Raw genomic sequence first — 18,488 nt, forward strand, 5'->3', positions numbered from 1 at the left:
GAATGCCATTGGAACTTTAACCTTTGAGTCTCCCATCATGCCGAATTTTGCAAGGAGAGTCTTGGTGTAGGCTTCCTGGTTAATAAAGATGCCTTCGGGTCCCTGTCTAATATTTAAACCAAGGAAAAAGTTAATCGGACCCATTGAGCTCATTTCAAATTTAGTCTCCATCAGCTTTTTGAATTCAGCCGTTAAGCTAGGATTCGTTGAGCCAAAGATGATATCATCGACATAGATTTGAACAATCATAAGGTGGTTACCTTCCTTCTTACGAAAGAACGTTGGGTCAACCGAACCTTGTTTGAATTTGGACATCTTTAAAAACTTGGTTAGCGTTTCATACCAGGCCCTCGGTGCTTGTTTCAGTCCATATACCGCTTTGTCCAGAATATAATAGTGATTGGGGTATTTTTCATTGACGAATCCAGGAGGTTGCTCCACGTACACCGTTTCTTCAAGTTCTCCATTTAGAAATGTGCACTTTACATCCATTTGGAAGACCTCAAAGTTCTTGTGTGCAGCATAGGCAAGAAATATTCTAACGGATTCCAGCCGAGCTACAGGAGCAAAAGTTTCCTCATAGTCGATTCCTTCCTCCTGGCAGTATCCTTTCACCACTAGACGAGCTTTGTTTCTTATCACATTGCCTTCCTTGTCCATTTTATTTCTGAAGACCCATTTGAGACCAACAACCGAGGCATTTTGAGGAGTTGGAATGAGGCGCCAAACTTTATTTCTTTCGAACTCATTAAGTTCATCTTGCATAGCTTGAACCCAATCGGAGTGATCAAGAGTAGTGTTTACTGTCTTTGGTTCAACTTTTGAGACAAAGGAGTTAAACATACAGAACTCTACTTTTGAAAATAAAGAAGTTTGCTTTGCCTTCAGTTGAGATCGGGTCAAGACCTTTTCAGAGACATTACCGACAACCTGTGAAACAGGATGATCTCTGGTCCATTTGACAAGAGGAGGGTAATTTGGATCATAGGATTGATCCAACTCAGCATTTACCATCTCTTCTAGTTCAGATTGACTATCATCGTCATAAAACATATCGGCATTCTCCCCCTCGATAGATAAGCTTTCAGATGTATCTTGACTTTCCAGAGCTACAGGAGTGTCAGGTGGTGTCGAGCTTTCGGGTGTTGCAGTACCTTCGGGTGCAGTTGAACTTTCGGGTACAATAGGACTTTTGGGTGCAGATTGGCTTTCGGGTACAACTAAGCTTTCGGGTGCAGCTGGAGAGCAGTTCTCCCCCTCAACATGTGAGCCCGACTGTGTTGAAGAAGGTGGATCCTCCCCTTCAACTGAAGCACCGTGCTGTGGAAGTTCGTTTAGAATTGATCCTCCTTCATTCATTTGCTTGGCGGCATCTTTGACGAGTTGCTTCAGATGATCTACTTTGTTATCTGCTACATTAGCTTCCGAGAGACTAGGCTTCTCTGGTTCATCGAATAACTCTACAAACTGCTCAAACATATTTGCAATCGAGGCTGTGACTTGGCCTGTTTGAGAGAAAATTTCTCCAACTGTCTCTTCAGTGGCCTTCAGCTTTTTGACATAGCTGTCATCAAAAGTCACATAATATGTTTCTTCAATCTTCCTTGAGCGCTTGTTTAATACCCGGTAGGCTTTCGAAGTGAGAGAATATCCCAGGAAAATCCCTTCATCGGCTTTGACGTTGAACTTGTTACGATGTTCTTTAGAGTTGAAGATGAAGCACCGTGAGCCGAATACATGGAAGAATTTGACGTTTGGCTTCCTGTTTTTTATGATCTCATAAGGAGTGAGAGTAAAGCGCTTATTGAGGTAGGACCTGTTCTGCGTAAAACATGCTGCAGCAATATCATCAGCCCAAAAATATAAAGGTAAGGAAGCAAAACTTAGCATGGTTCGGGCCGCCTCACACAAAGATCGGTTTCATCTTTCGACAATCCCATTTTGTTGAGGGGTGTAGGGAGTTGAGAAGTTGTGACTGGTTCATTTTTCTGCCAAAAAGTCTTCAAATTCTTTATTTTTGAACTCCAGCGCATTGTCGCTTCTGATGTTGCGAACGACTTCCCTCAGTTGCACTTCAACCTGCTTGATGAACATCTTTAGCTTGAGAGTTGCTTCAGATTTGTGCTTCAGAAAGAACACCCATGTAAAACGTGAAAAGTCAACAATAATGACAAGAATATAATTGCTACCGCCGATGCTTTCGATAGATGATGGACCACACAAGTCAATGTGAATTAACTCTAGTGGTTCAACAACTTTAGTGTTTATAATCGATGGGTGACTTTGACGACTCTGCTTCCCCATTTCACACGCAGCACATAAATGTTCTCGATCGAACTTGAGCAATGGAAGACCTCGAACATAACCTCCGGTGACTAGTTTGTTGATCTCCTTGAAGTTGAGATGAGATAGCCTTCGGTGCCACAGCCAGCTTTTGTTAGATTGTGCTTTGGATAAAAGGCAGATAGTTGGATTTCCTTTGATGGGTTTGAGATTCAGGGGAAACATTTCGCCTTTGTGCTCTGATTTGAGAATTACTCTTTTCGTTTTCTTCTCTATTATCTCCGAACCCTCATCTTCGAATGAGACCTTAAGACCGGTACCTCCAACAAGCTGAGATACACTGATGAGGTTGTGTTGTAGTCCTTCAAAGTACGCAACCTTTCTAATCGTGAAGTCTCCATTTGTTATCATTCCATAACCTTTTATCGTGCCGAATGAGTTGTTCCCGAACTTGACATTTCCACCATTTGAAAGAGATCGAAATTCCCTCAGCTCTTCCTTCCTTCCCGTCATGTGACGTGAGCAGCCACTGTCAATATACCATTCTTCGTCGAACTGCTCGTCACTGATAACCTGCAAAAATCAAGCAGATTTAGGAACCGAAAGTTTCTTGGGTCCACGTGAGCCTTTCATAGGAACAGGAATAGTAAGAGAGATGTCAACAAGATATGTTCTTTTTATTAAAGTTGTTTCATCTTTCTTTTTAATGGTGAAAACTTTAATTTTGTTGGGATTTGTTACAGTCGGTTTGGATTCAGGTTTTGACGTTTGGGCTTCAGAGTGCTCTTGATCATTCTTGACTGAGGAAACCTTCAATTTTCCTTTCCAATCTGTTGAAGATTTTGGTTTGGAGTTCAAACAGAATTGGATTTAGAATGGGGTTGAGAAGAATTAGAAGAATTAGAACGAGAGAATTTAGACTAAGAGGTTTTCTTGAATTGAGGTTCTAATTGACCCTTTTGTTTTTGGTCATTAGTGGGACCGAACCTTGAACTTTGGTCGCTTATACTCTTGGAACCGAACCTATGCTTTCGGTAGCTGGTGTTCTCTGAACTGAACCTTTCCCTTCGGTTGTTATACTTTTCAGAACCGAACCTGTCCTTTCGGTTGTTATGATCTTCAGAACCGAACCTGTCCTTTCGGTTGTTATTACTTTCTTGCGGTCTAACATCAATTTTCTCTGACTTTGAATTTTTGTCATGATAAGAGAAATGTGCGTTTTGAGATCGCCAAAACTGTTTTCTTTCGGAGAGATTCTTCTTGTATCTCTGATTCCTTTGCTGTTTTTGATTCTTCACTTGCTTCGGTTATCGGTGGATGTTGGCTTTTTGCTTTTGCTTCCTGTCAGCCTGTTCACTTTTAACAGATGACTTTTCGCTTGAAGGAGTGACTTCTTCTACAGGAACTTCTTTTGTACCACTAGTACTTGGCACATCGAAGTTATCAGGCTTGTTCAGTGGCTCTGGGACATATCTTCCTTTGGTTTTCCAGGACGTCTGTTCTGACAGACCAACGGTTTCGTCAGCATTATCTATAGGGGCAGACCAGAAGAACTCATCACAACCATCAGTATTATCTTCGTTTACAATGGCTGTGAGTTCAGCTGTCTGATGTTCAGTTACTCCTGTGACCTTATACACATGATTTGGAGTCGTCCTTACCTTTTGGTATACAACAACCTTTTCTTCAAGGATCGGGGACTTATTTTGGGACAAACGAGCAAACTCCACAAAATTTTCTGAAATAAGATTTTTGTGGTTTTCGGGTTCGCTCTTGACAAACTCAGAACAATCAACTTCATCCTTTACAGAAATTTCACTCATATCATCATCCTAATTTAGCTCAGATGCGTTTTCAACATCAATTTTATTTTCTGAGCTTAAGTTGGCATTCAAAGAGTCAAATTTTGTATGGTTTTGGTCCTTAGTTTTAATTTATCATTTTCGACCAAAAGGTTTTCAGCATGTCTTTATGGTCCTTGGACTTTATGAAAGATTCGATTTTGTTTAGTCCATACATATAAGTCGGATTCACATCATCAGACGAAACTACACTTTCGCAATTATATGCTTCAGCATCAATTTCATCCTCCTTAAACTCAAGGAAGGGCAAAATCATGCGACGAATTTTCTGCCCTATTTCACAGTTCAAATGAAGTTGAGTGATGTTAGAATAAAGACGCTTAGCAATTAAACAAAAAACATTTCTTTGTTTCAAAAGTTTCAAATTGTCTCTTTGTAAATAAATGTTTTCGTCCTTGGATTTGATCAACTCCGACTCCTTCAGCTCTATCCACATCCTCCGTTCCTCACTCTTTGATGACACCCTGCTTATTTGGTCAGTTAGGTTAGAACTGGTGACCCGTGTTTGAGTTAAACTGCTGTCTAGATATGAGATTCTTGAATTTACGGTTTTTAGTTCTTTTTCATATGAATTTTGTGGGACTTTGAATGAAACAAAAATGGATTGTACCTTCTTGATTAATTCATCAAGCTCATTGAACTGCACACTGAGAGGTTTTGCTGTGAAGCACAAGTCCTCTCGCTCCTTCGTTTCTTCATTCCCACCGTTTGTATTGTATCCCCTCATTTATGATACATCCGTCACCATCAAACACTTTCCACCGCTTTCTTCACCTTTCGTAACATAAGCCTTTCCATGAGATGGCTTTCTGACTTCATCATCCTCAGAGTCGGTTGACCAGACCTCCACGCCACCGAACTCATCATCTGCTGCCAAACCCTACACAATTAAAGCATTCATTGAAGGGTTAGTGGCAACTTTCTTTCTCTTGATCTCTTCCAGCTTTTTCATCAACACAGCTTCTTCATCTTTCTCTTCATCCTTTTCTGCCATTTTCTTTAGGACACAGTCTTTGGCATAGTGGTTCTTTCCTCCACAATAGTAGCAGTTCACACCAGAATCTCCTTCAGCTTTCGCCTCTTTCTTTGGTACTTCTGCCTTCGGTTCTTCCCTAACTTTTTCAGAACTATAACTTCCCTGCCAATTTCGGTTCTTATTGGTAGGAAACCTTTTCTTAATGAACCTCTTTGGGTTTGACACCATCATTGCATAATCTTCAGAGGTAAGGTCATAGTCTTCTAAGTTAAGGTCTTCATCTTCTACCACACTTTTGCTTTTAGACAGAAGGGCCAAGGATCCCAAGCTTGAGACCACATTTTTCTCCTGTAAGACAATCTTTTCTTGGGATTTCAAAATCCCTACCAACTTTGCCAATGAATAAGATTTGAATTGCTCATGAGCTTTAACAGTGGACACAACCGCTCTCCACTCAGATCTAAGACCATTCAAAAACGTAACTTTTTGTTCAATCAACTTCCTTTCTATATCGTGTTTGATCATCTTACTAAGAAGATGATTGAAGCGATCGAACGTCTGTGTAACAGTTTCCTCGAGATTCTGCTTAAATTCGCCAAACTCAGACAAAAGTAAGGTCTGAATGGAATGCTCCAGATCTTCGTCTGTGGAATATAGCTCTCGCAGCCTATCCCATATTTCTTTAGCAGTGTTGCATGAACTCACTAGCCTGAATGTGTCAGATTGAAGAGCGAATCGAATCAGTCTCAATGCTTTAATATTGCACTGAAATTTATCCTTTTCGTCTTGAGCAATATCTTTTACGTCCTTTAACAGATCATTATACTCTTTCTGAGTTTTAATGATTTTTGACGTAGCTGAATGAGCGAATGGTCCAGATACAATTGTTTCCCAAATAAGATATCCAATGTCTTTAGATCCAATGACATAATCTTCGAAGTGATGTGCCCATACTTCATAATCCTGGGTGTAAAGAATGGGAATCTTCGTTGTTGATCCAATGCTGTTTGAGATGTTGATCGGATTTGATTGTGACTCGTCCATGCTTGATCGTATAACCTGTTTGAAAGATCAGACTTGTAATATATAAAATTAGGGCAAAACATATAAATGCTGAGTTACGTCAATTATGGGATGACGGCTCAATAAATATTAGTTAATGCGGAATAACCCTAATCGCAACCTCTTTCACAGAAAAGATGTGTATGAATTACACAGCCTCCTGCTCTGATACCAATTGATAAGTTAAAAATAAACTTGATGATCGATTAGATCTTCGTAACAGGTAATGCAATGAATGTAAAAACAGTAAATAACACAAGAATGGATCAAGATGTGTCGAATGATTAGATTTCTCAATCCTCGGCAGAGCTCGACTAAGAACTTCCGTTGTAGAGGATTCTAGGGTTACAAAAACGATAAACTTGTTGAATAATAAATCTCTAATCGTTCTTTTCTAAGATGCATGCAAGCACCTATATATACTAAACCCTACAAAACTCACGGATGGACAGGCCCATTCCGGAGAAACATATTGGACTAGCTAACGAGCCCAATAGACGCAACACAAAATACAAAACACGACCCAACAACTATCCATTCCTATTTATCCGTTCAAATCAGAGAGGCTCAGCAGGAAGCCTTAAAACGAGAGAACAGATCGAATGAACCTTTGATAGGGATAGAAAAGAACTTAGAAATCAAAGGTGATGGAGTCTACTATTTCATGAACCAGATATGGACCCTGAAATACGGCGGGTACATGGAGGACGTCATGAATGAAGCTCACAAGACTAGACACTCTGTTCACCCAGGTTCAAATAAGATGTATCAGGATCTCAAGCAACTATATTGGTGGCCGAACATGAAAGCAGAGATCGCTACCTTCGTGGGCAAGTGCCTGACTTACGCCAAGGTGAAGGTTGAATATCAAAAGCCCTCTGGTCTTCTTCAGTAGCCAGAAATACTTGAGTGGAAGTGGGAGAGAATCATAATGGATTTCATCACTAAGTTGCCCAAATCTCTTAGTGGGCACGATGCCATCTGGGTAATTGTCGATCAATTAACTAAATCTGCCCACTTCCTACTAATCAAAGAAAACTTCAAAATGGAGAGACTTACACGAATCTACATCCAAGAGATAGTTCGTCTGCATGGTGTTCCTGTGTCCATTATCTCCGATCAAGAGAGCAGATTCACCTCGAGATTTTGGCAGTCACCGTAGAAGGCTCTTGGAACTAAACTGGATATGAGCACAACTTATCATCTACAAACAGATGGGTAGAGTGAGAGGACCATTCAGACATTGGAAGACATGTTGAGAGCATGTGTCATTGATTTTGGTAAGTCGTGGGACATCCATATACCCTTATTCGAATTTTCCTACAACAACAACTACCATACCAGCATCAAGGTTGTGCCGTTTGAAGCTCTTTATGGCGATAAGTCCAGATATCCTCTGTGTTGGGCTTAGGTGGGCGACACGCAGCTAGTTAAGGGTCAAGTCCCCAATAGCTCTCTCACTGGCCCATAAATCATCCGAGAAACGACTGAAAAGATCGTACAAATCCGATAACGACTAAAGGCTTCAAGAGATAGAGAAAAGAGCTACGCCGATAAGAGACGAAAACCCTTGGAGTTCTAGGTTGGTGGGCGTGTTCTTTTGAAGGTCTCACCCTGGAAAGGCACGATATGCATCGGAAAGCATGGAAAGCTGAATTCAAGATACATTGGACCATTCAAGATTCTCGCTAGGATCGGTCCCGTTTCATACAAACTTCGTTTACCCCGAGAACTTAGTAACATTTATCTTGTCTTTCACGTCTCGAACCTAAACAAGTGTCTGTCCGATGAGACACTTGTGATTCCCTTCGATGAGATCAAACTAGACAAGAGTTTACACTTCATGGAAGAACCTGTAGAAATCATGGAACGGGAAGTCAAATAAATGAAAAAAAGTCGTATCCCGATAGTGAAGGTTCACTGGAATTCCAAGCGAGGACCTGAATTCACTTGGGAGCGCAAAGATTCAATGAAACAGAAGTACCCTCATTTATATCCGAGTCCATGATTTGTATTCTGTGTCTGAATTTCGGGACAAAATTCACTCTAACTGGGGGATTATGTGGCAACCCGAACCCTTTTCTAGTCGGAGCCAAAACCACGCGAAATAATGGGAATTCTTCTAACAAGACCGATTTCATGGCCGACTGGGGGTTTACGGTCGTAAACCCGTGTGCGGTTGGTGCCAAATGGACCCCACCATCGACCATACCCCCAGTCTGTAAATACGAGACCCCCATCCTTCATTTACACTTTTCTGGCCGAACACTCTCTCTTTCTCACTCTAAACTCTTGACCGTACACCCCGAAAACACCTCTATTCTTCCGAAAATCATCGAGAATCATCATTGGGAGAAGTTTTGGAGCATCTAGAACACGTTTTTCACCAAAATCCAGCATCCTTGTTCTTGAGTGTACGGCCGAACACCCTTCAAAACTGCAAATCTTCATTGACCGTACACTCGTTCACGGCCGTACACCTTCAAAGGCCGTACACCCCTTTTAGAGGCAGTCTACGACAGTACACGGTTCACGGCCGTACACTCCCTTCACGGCCGAACACACTCCCTAAGTGGTGCAATTGGCTGAAAACCCACTTTCCTCGATTCAATCAAGTCCCGGTAACATTACTTAACCGAAAGCAAGTGTTTTACTAACACTTTATCTAATGAAATCGCTAATTTAGATACACAAATGTGTTTAATTGTTATTAGGATTCCGTTAAGTGCCACACTACAACTCGAGGGTCTTCATTTTGGTTTGTTGATTCAACGCTTGTACACAACTAACAATGAGTTCATACCCTTATGCTTTTATTGTTTTTAAATGTTTTCAGGGGGGGGGGGGGAATACAAGCGAAACACAAATGATTTTGTGAACTTACACAAAAATATTTCAACAAGTTTAAAACTTATGCAATTAATATAACTAAAGGAAATCCATGTTTTATAAAATATTAAGATATGTTATCTCTTTTGTAACATGCTGAGCATAAGGGACATTTTTCAACGTATAATGATAATTAAATAGTTTTCAGAACAATACACGAACCAAGTATACAACATTCAGGCAAACTATAATAGGTATAGTTTTGGGTTTTCAATACACAGTTTTACGAATTCAGGATTATACATTGCTAAACATATAAAATATGACAGATTTAGTTTATGATACACATTACTACAAGAGTACAACATTTAACAATTATTTAAGTATAAGTATTACCTATACAGTGTACACACAGATTCAAATACAAGAGAACAATACTACATGTAAACTAGTTAATACAAGATTGTGAGACAACATCTTCAAAATTGTACCCTTTGGTGTACATAACTAAATCCTATTATAGTATAACTAGAGTCTCCTGGAGGGAGAGCATGAGATTTGTGAATAGATCTATTCGGGACTGACAATCCCACACCTGAACTGCAAGCTACAGTTAGGCAGGCATGCCTGGGGTGACAAATATCATACCGTCCGACGCCTAAAGAACATTGTTGAGGTCACTAGGTCATATCAAGAATGGTTATATGACTCATAATAATATAAACTAACCTTTGTTTGTGGGATTTCATTATTCATTAGTTTTATTTTAATTAATAGAACTACCGTCCATTACACTGGAAGATTCTAGGGATACAATACAAGGTTTTCTTTTAAATCATAAAACTATTATACATAGTGATGGTAGCCAGGGATTTCAAACAGAAAATAATATACATATTGGTGGTAGCCAGGGTTTTCAAACAGAACATACTATACATACTGGTGGTAGCCAAGGTTTTCAAATAGAACAAACTATACATACTGGTGGTAGCCAGGGTTTTCAATCAGAACAGATACAGTAACAAACATTCATAGTTAGTTCTATAACTCCTTAATTTATGCATCAGGGTTACATATGAAGAATATTCGATAGACTGTGGAATATGTGATTTCCGCCTCATTTCCTGTTCCTTGTTTGTTTGTGGACTTAGCGCAGATCCACATAATCCACTGTCTATTCGATATTGGTTTATACGTGACTAGTATGAACTAAGTAGTCATAGAGGGAACTGGTTTATCATTCTTCAACTAAAGAAAATATTGGATTTTCTTGGAAACATACGAACATTTTCATAGATTCATCAACATGTTTTCTCTTCAAAAGCATGCTTATAAACTCACCAGGTTTATGTTGATACTCTTTCAAAACTGCTTGTATTCTCATGGAATCAGTACACAAGTACTCCTGTAGCTTTTTGAGAAGGCGAAGCATATAAGGACACGTCTTTTATATTTTTGCTTTATTTTGATGTATGCAAACAATTAATCAAACAGATGTAAATACCTTTTCCTATATGTATTCAATGTAATGGTTGTGTTTACTATGATTACTATGATGCAATTGTTATGATACTACAGATGACGTCATCCACCCCCGAACGTTTCCGCCGTTCTGGTTTAGGGTTGTGACAGATTGGTACTAGAGCTATTGTTTATAGTGAACTAAGTATATCGAACCTTACATGGTATACAATTATAAACACTAAGGGGCTTAAGTGCTATGAACTAAAAGTATACTTTTAAAATATAAGTATTTTATAAGAAGTATACAAGTATACCTACGTACCAGAAACAGTATCATAAGTAGAACAAAACAAAAGTATTTGGATGTTGGACACTGCGGTTAAAGCTGGGTAGTTATGTAATCATGTCTAGGATCAATATAGCCTGATCAACTATATTTATTTGAGATATGACCAACATGTATCTTGGAGTGATCGTGGTGTTGCAGCAAGCCTAAAACTTACCAAGCTATACACATCAAAATATCAACAGAACAAAACATACAACTTAAAATACTATAGGAGTATTTTACATAGAGCCGAATACAATATAGAGATTCATTCCAAGTGTTGCTACCCATTTCTTCCTAGCGATAATTTACTTGCCTTGGTAATCTTTCTCTGTTTATTACTTAGTAGAACACATTATCTATCAGGTTGAGATATATCTTGTTTCATATCTCTTGGTTCAAAATATAAGGGACTTACCATCCTCTTCTTCCTGGTTATTTTAGAACAAGATGCCCCCCAGAAAGAGACCTAATAAGCAGAACAATAATCCTACGCCGCCGCCACATCCTCAGTTCGATCCCGTCATGTTCCAGGTGGTAGTTACATCTGTTGTGGCTGCTGCAATGTCTCAAATGAATCCAGGCGGTGTTGGTGAATCAGGAGGTGGATCAAAACCAAGACTACCAAGCACAAACAAGGGTCAGGTGCTATTAAGTGTTTTGATCGTGGGTCAGAGTATATATATAAATCTTAGATATTATTGTTGGTGGAGTTTGTAGTATTTTTAAAATTTGTTTTATACTCGAAGACTACCAAGCACAGACGAGGGTCAGACAGGAAACACCGAAGGGTAGGACCATTTTAGCAATTTAGCCATTCTGTAATCCAACAACCCGAGCGACATTTCAAACCAGATTCCCCATACCATAAGTAGCCAAGAAGTAGTGTAATTTATATTAATAATACTTTTATTAGAAGCTAGTTGATATAGTTGTATTCCTCTTTCGAGGATATGAGTTCTCTATAGCCAATTTAGTTCTGATACCAATCTGTTACACCCCCGGCCGAGGCGGCGAAACACGCCGAGCCGTGTGACTAAGTTCATGGATCACATGCAAATTGAATATATAGCACAAGTACAACAATAAAAAAATATCATTCATCTTCCATCTTGATATTTGAATACAAGGTTTTTACAAATAATAATAATACCTGAATTGCCTTAACACATAAGCGTATAATACAACAATAAGTAAACTAGGTCACTTGTAATCTAATCCTTCTTGAATGTATGTTTAATGATTTCTTGATAATACATGTAGTTTTGAGGGTCAACATAAGGTTGGTGAGCGTTACAAGTTTTCTTCTAACCACGGTAATACTTTTAAAAAGCCCAAAAAGTATTATCTTTGTATGTTTAACGATAGTTAAAATAGTGTTTGGAATGAGTCTTTTAAAGCCCAAAATATATTTTTGTATAAGTAAATCTATACTTTAAACTGTGTTTGTAATAAATCCTTTAAAGCCAAAATGTCACTTTTGTATAAGTAAATCCATACTTTAAACTGTGTTCGTAATAAACCTTTGAATATCCTTTAAAACCAAATTGTTATGTTGCATAAGTAATTCCATACCTAAAAATTGTTTTGAAAGCAATCAAGCCCACGGCTGTAGTGTGTGAGAGAGAGATATTCTAGTTATGTTTTTAGTGAGTCCTATAACCGACCTACCTGACTGAATGTACCCCCTACAATGCTTCATAGGACGTTGTAGTAAAATTGTAGACACCTATCGCTCACTTTGATTGATCAGTCGAGGGTTGTAGCTAGCAATCGTAGGTGGGTATGTCAACCCCGTATTGATCTATACATATGTATCTCGCTCCGAAGATTAACGATTATAGTAGTATGGGTATGTTAAGTATTTAAACTCAGTTAATGAATAACGTAGTGTCTCACTAAAAATCCCTTAACTAAGAAGTTTGTGAATAACTCTCAATCCTAACTTACTTGTGGGTAAGTCACTAGGCATATTGAATATGTTGTATAAGGTTTATAAAAGCCGAGTATGTTTAACATATATGTAAAAGCACAATGAATACGTTGTATAAGGTTTATAAAAGCTGAGTATGTTTAACATATATGTAAAAATGTAATGTACTCGTTTTTTATAACAATGAATGTTTCAAATTAAAGAACATATGTACATGTATAAACGCAGTGTACTTAAACATATAAATAAACATGTTTAATAATAGCTTTGAATCCTTGAAATACTACAAAGTTTCATAACGTTCTTGTTATAATATTCTATGTCACATGGAAATTATAGAACTTTGTATAATGTAGTATTTGTGGTGTGAACCGGATATTTCATGATAAAATAATCAAAACATGTACACGAAAAGTTTTCACTGGTTTATTCTTAACCATATGGTAAATGGTTAAATAACAAAAATTTTCTAAACTATGTTTATTGTATTTTTGCATAAAAAGGTAATTTGTTTGTATAATCAAAATATATAAGGGCTGGTATGTAACTTCTTGAATAGACGGGACTGTTTGGTTAACAATTACCAAAAATGGGTTGTTTTTGAATAAATTGAATCAATATTTAGGGATTGGGATGTTTTAATAATAGGGGTAGTTTTGTCATTTCATCGAACTTAATAGAAATTAGGGTTTTTAACTTGCCCCGTCATTTCTTGATCGATCAGGCTTGAAAGAAAAGGGGATACGGGAGCAATGAAATCAGATAGCGAGAAGGAAGCGTGAAGCGGCTTCGAGGCCAGATGGTGGTCGTCATCTCGCGAAGGGAACTGAGTGCCTCCGGGGTTGGCCAGGCCGAAGATTGAGATGGGTGAAGAAGCGAGGCGACTATGATCCTTGGACGATAAGGAAGAGACGAAGCAGCAGGGCTGGTCGTCTTCTGTCTTGGAAGTAGTAGCGAAGGGGAAAGAGGTCCGAAAGGGTCTGGGAGGCTTCGCAACCAGCAGCAGCGATGGTGACCGGGTGTTCGGTGGGTTTGCTAGACGTGAGGGGAAGAGGAGGGTGCGAGCGGTGGGACGCTGAGCGACGACAGTTCCCGTAAGCGATTCGGTGGCAGTTGCTTTCTTCATTCTTGATGTTTGCAGGTGCGTGGACGGGGGCTGCTCCGGCAGCTCCCCTGTTATTTTTTTTTTCGTCTTTGGCAACAGGAGATCAAAAAGAACAATGATTAAAGGAGGTTCGGTGGTGCTGGTGGATTGCTGCTTCTTCTTCTCCGGTGAACTATGCCAACAGGTAAAATAAAATTCTTTTTCTTCTTTTTGTTTTTGTTTGATTGCATGATAGTAATCAAAGGAAAGAATTTGTGTTTGGGTTTTTCTGGAAAAATTGATGATAATGAAAGGGATATGGGTTTTATTGTTTGAAGATAACTAATGATTGTTTGGATTCTGGTATTTGACATGGGAGAAGGAGAAAAATAAATGGTGTTGCTGCCCTTCTTGCTGACTGGAAAACGTATGAACAAACAGTTCTTCGCTGGAACTCGAAACAGGAAGAGGAAAGGGAGAAAGTATTTTGAGTGTAATTGTTTGGTTTTGTTTTTTGTTTGTTTGTATGTTTGCTTTTTTTTTTTTAGTCTTGAAACTGTTTGATTTGATCTTGGTTGAGTCTGAGTATAGAATTGTCTTTGTGTTTGAGTGTTCTCCAAGGTTAGTGTGCACATAATATGTTCCTTTTCTTTTGTGTGTGTGTGTAGGAAAGGGACTTTCTACACAATTAGATTTTTGCAATTGTATATGAAATCTTTTATTTGATTTTATTGTGATTTTTGGTGTCAAATTTAGGATTTGATTTTTGTGAGTGTAGGGATATTTGTTAATCTATAATGATATTATCAGATTTTGGAAAGAAAATTTGGAAGTGTTGAAATCTATGAAGGATTTTTAGTTAACTTGTATATATTTTGGTTGAACTTGTAGTTTTCATTTTAGCCAAACATTAACTTCTTGCATTTTATTTAGTGTTGTTATATAAAATTTAATTATATAACATATCTACATTTTGATTATACTATTAATGTGGATCTTTTGAAGTTGTATACGTCATCAAATTATATATACATTTATAGTGGTCTTGCCAATATATATCTTATAAACATTTTTACAATAATAACTACAATATATTTTTATGTATATTTATTTATCGTGATGTATACCTCGATTCTTGGTGGGGGAGACATATATCTGAATTCCATGATCTAAAGTACCCCTTAAGTATCAAAGAATCCTTTATAGTGTGCGGATATGGGGTTAACGAAGATCATGCATGTATAAACAAATTTTTTCTAACAAAATGCAAAGTCGGGTCTCATGAAGATGAGGTACCGGAGCACTCCTATAAGACTGCGTAAGAGGATAGGATCTATAATTGGAGAGTTGGCGGAGTCCAGTTTATAAGCTGGTTCAACAGGAGTGCAACACGGATTAAAATTCATCATGTTGGCTCGCTCAAGGATCTCTTTTGCACACTTCTATTAAGATAAGAATAGACATATAGATGAGCGAACTACAAAAATACATAAAAATAGTTAAGTGGCCCAAGATCTATCATGGAAAACTCATGGATGAGTTTGGCTATGATATGCTTAAGAAGACATGTAGAAGATGTTATAAGAATAATATTGTCAACATACGATAATAAGTAACTTGTTGGCTCAGTAGTGTGCATGATGAATAAAGACGAATAAATACGACTATGTTGAAAACAATCGTTAGGGTATGTAGAGAAAAACCGTGGTACTAGGTTCTTGTGGCCTACTTCAGGCCATATAAAGATCACTGAAGGTGACATACATGATCTGGGAACTGAGTTTCTAGATAAACTAGGTGGCTAATGTATATATATGGTCTACTGTAAGTGACTCTGAAGAAATGCATTCTTCACATCAAGCTGGTGAATGGGCCAATATCTCGAAACCAAAATTCTGAGAACAGTGTGTATGGTATCTGGTTCAACAATATTGAAATTTATATATACGTAAATCAAACTTGAATTAACTAATTAATCCTAATTATCCATGTTTAAATATTTTAACCAATTAAATATTAAATCATGATAATGATTAAATTAATTCAAATATTTGTTAAAATTTCAAATTTAATATATATTACAAAATTAATTTGAATTATTAAATTAATTAATCCCTTTCAAAAATCCTTGACTATTTAAGTTCTCAAGTTTTCTAAATAAGGAAAGGATTTCAAATAAACTAACCAACATTATCCAAGAAGATTTTGGAGCCTCTAGGATTTTCGAAAAACCATAGGGAATTTCGAAAATTCTTAAGCCTTCTAGTTATCTTTGATATTAGTTATTTATTGAATCCTAGATAGTACATCACGTTAAATCAAATCTTTCTGGAGATAATTACAAAAAATTATTTAGAACAATTTTAAATCCACATCACTACAAAATTTCGATCCTAACCTAATCATACCCTATTTTTTTATTTTTCCAAGCAAACAAAATATAAAATCAATCTTGATGTAGTGAAAACATCAATATGAAAGGCTCTAATTACACTAATAGATTTTCTATATACTTCTTAGATTAAGTACATGGCAACAGAAATAAATAATTTAAATCTAAGGCAAGCAAATTCTAAAACCTACAAGGATTTTAACTTAATGATATTAACAACTAAAAGAGGTGTACAAGTTTACTAACCTTTAGCAAAAGCAATTTTATTGTAGACCTTTGATGTTGATCGAATTAAATAAGACAATTAATGAAGAGTAATCAAAGTAGGTTACCGCTAATGGTTCACACCCAACAATACCAAACTATTTGATGTTAGAAAATAACCCTTGAACAATAAAGATTGATTAAGGAGTTCAAGAGAGAATAGAAACTCTAAGAATAACATAGATTGGGATGAAAAAAATGAGGACTAGGAAGGGGTATTTATAGCTTTTGGTAGCTTGTAGACAAAGCATATTTGAATAATTAAATAGTCGTATTTAATTTAAATTCAAATCCCTTCCTTTATCTATGCCCCGGACGAAATCTTTAGGGATAAAACCCTAGTAAATTTTGTCCACCCTATCCCAAGGGTGCCAAAATTTTCCAACCCTTCAACAATTGAATAATTAGCATTCAATCACTACAGTTTTAATTAGCACAAACTAATTCCCGATTAATTCTATTAAATCCAATTAGTTCCAAACTGGTTTCTAATTAATTAATCATCATATGGACATGTGACATGGATATGAATCAATTTCATGGTCTAAGATTATGTTTCTTGATTTCCGATCAATAATTACCTTATTAGTCTCACATAATTGAATGAATCAATCTAGTACAGGTTAGGCCCAACTTTATAATGTCAACATCGAATCACCGAGGGCTCCTAAAGATACCACATTTCCTATTGAGGCAAAAGGAATGAATAAAATTTGACTACATAATCATAATTGACTCATCATGTCATACATGGACCTATATTTTATAACATCCATTTACGGTTATGTTTATGTAATACCAATGCATAACAGGATCATAAAATATAACTTATTCATCTCAATTTGAAGAATAAAAGAGTTTATGATTGGTCATAGATTTGTGGTTTGGGCTAGGCAATTATTTGTATTTGTCTTGGTAGGGTCTTGGTCATGTTAGAAGTATTTTGTAGCTTGTTGATTTGTGTTTACGACTGTAAACAGGTTTACATCCGTGAACCTGTTTACGGCCTGTCTTTCCTATATATAGTTTGTGTCAGTGTCTGTCGGAATAGTGATGTTTCACAACTGTTTACGATCAGTGTGTGTGATTCTTCAAGGTGTACTTGTCGTTTTAGTGAATGAACGTGTGCATTGCTTGATCATCTTCTTCTTCTACTCATTTTATGTTATTGTTTGTTTTTATTATTGGTTTGGATCTTGTAATTGGGACCTTACAATTGGTATCAAAGCAAATCTGGTGTCAAAACAAACTTTAGTGGTGTTTACGGTTGAAGGAATCTTCAATTTCTTCGTTGTTCAAGGCTTTGTTCTGTATTAGATCGTTTTTCACAGCTAAGGGAATCAAGAATTGACTGAAAAACACTTGTCTTCATCGTTTCTGGGAGTTTACGGTTATTGGTGTTGAAGGGAGTACGGCCGTAAACATTTTATATAGTTGTAATCCATTGATCTTCAAAGGCCGTAAATAGCTCTTCTTAGAAAGCCATAAACAGTTAATCTTCAAAGACCGGAAACTATTGCTTGACCGTAATCTATCAAACCGTATTCGAGTATACGGCTGTAAAACAGCTTTCAGCCGTAAACTAATGTGAATTGATTACGGCCGTAAACAAGTTCTCATATTTTAATTTTTGTGTTCAAGTATCTTTTCTTTTAATAAAGAAAAAAAAATCAAAAAATGGATTCATAAAATTCTCATCATGAACTTGATTAAGTTATGGGCACTACCACTCGCATCCCCCATTTGTTATCAATTGAGGATTTACGGAATGGAAATATCGTATGGAGAAATATATCAAGATGAAAGATTTTAAAATTTGGAGATGTATTTTGAAGGGACCTATCAGAATCACTACAACACATCCAGATAAAACGATAGTTGACAAGGCTATCAAAGAGTATACTGATTAAGAATTCGATAAGGTTGAACAGCAAGAAAGAGCACTTGTTACTCTTACTATGGCTTTGTCACCAGAATTTACTCAAGGATTTCGTGAGTGCACGTCTGTGAA

General features: G+C 37.2%; 1 long non-coding RNA gene across 1 annotated transcript; it reads left to right on the plus strand.

The window, feature by feature from the left end:
• Nucleotides 1-13,439: 13,439 nt before the first annotated feature.
• Nucleotides 13,440-14,646, plus strand: LOC122198085 (uncharacterized). Its single transcript, XR_006191923.2, has 2 exons — nucleotides 13,440-14,026; nucleotides 14,204-14,646. It is a non-coding gene; the product is annotated as an uncharacterized LOC122198085 (long non-coding RNA).
• Nucleotides 14,647-18,488: the final 3,842 nt, after the last annotated feature.

The sequence above is a fragment of the Lactuca sativa genome, chromosome 5, assembly GCF_002870075.4.
Source record: "Lactuca sativa cultivar Salinas chromosome 5, Lsat_Salinas_v11, whole genome shotgun sequence".
In the NCBI taxonomy this organism is placed as follows: Eukaryota; Viridiplantae; Streptophyta; class Magnoliopsida; order Asterales; family Asteraceae; genus Lactuca; species Lactuca sativa.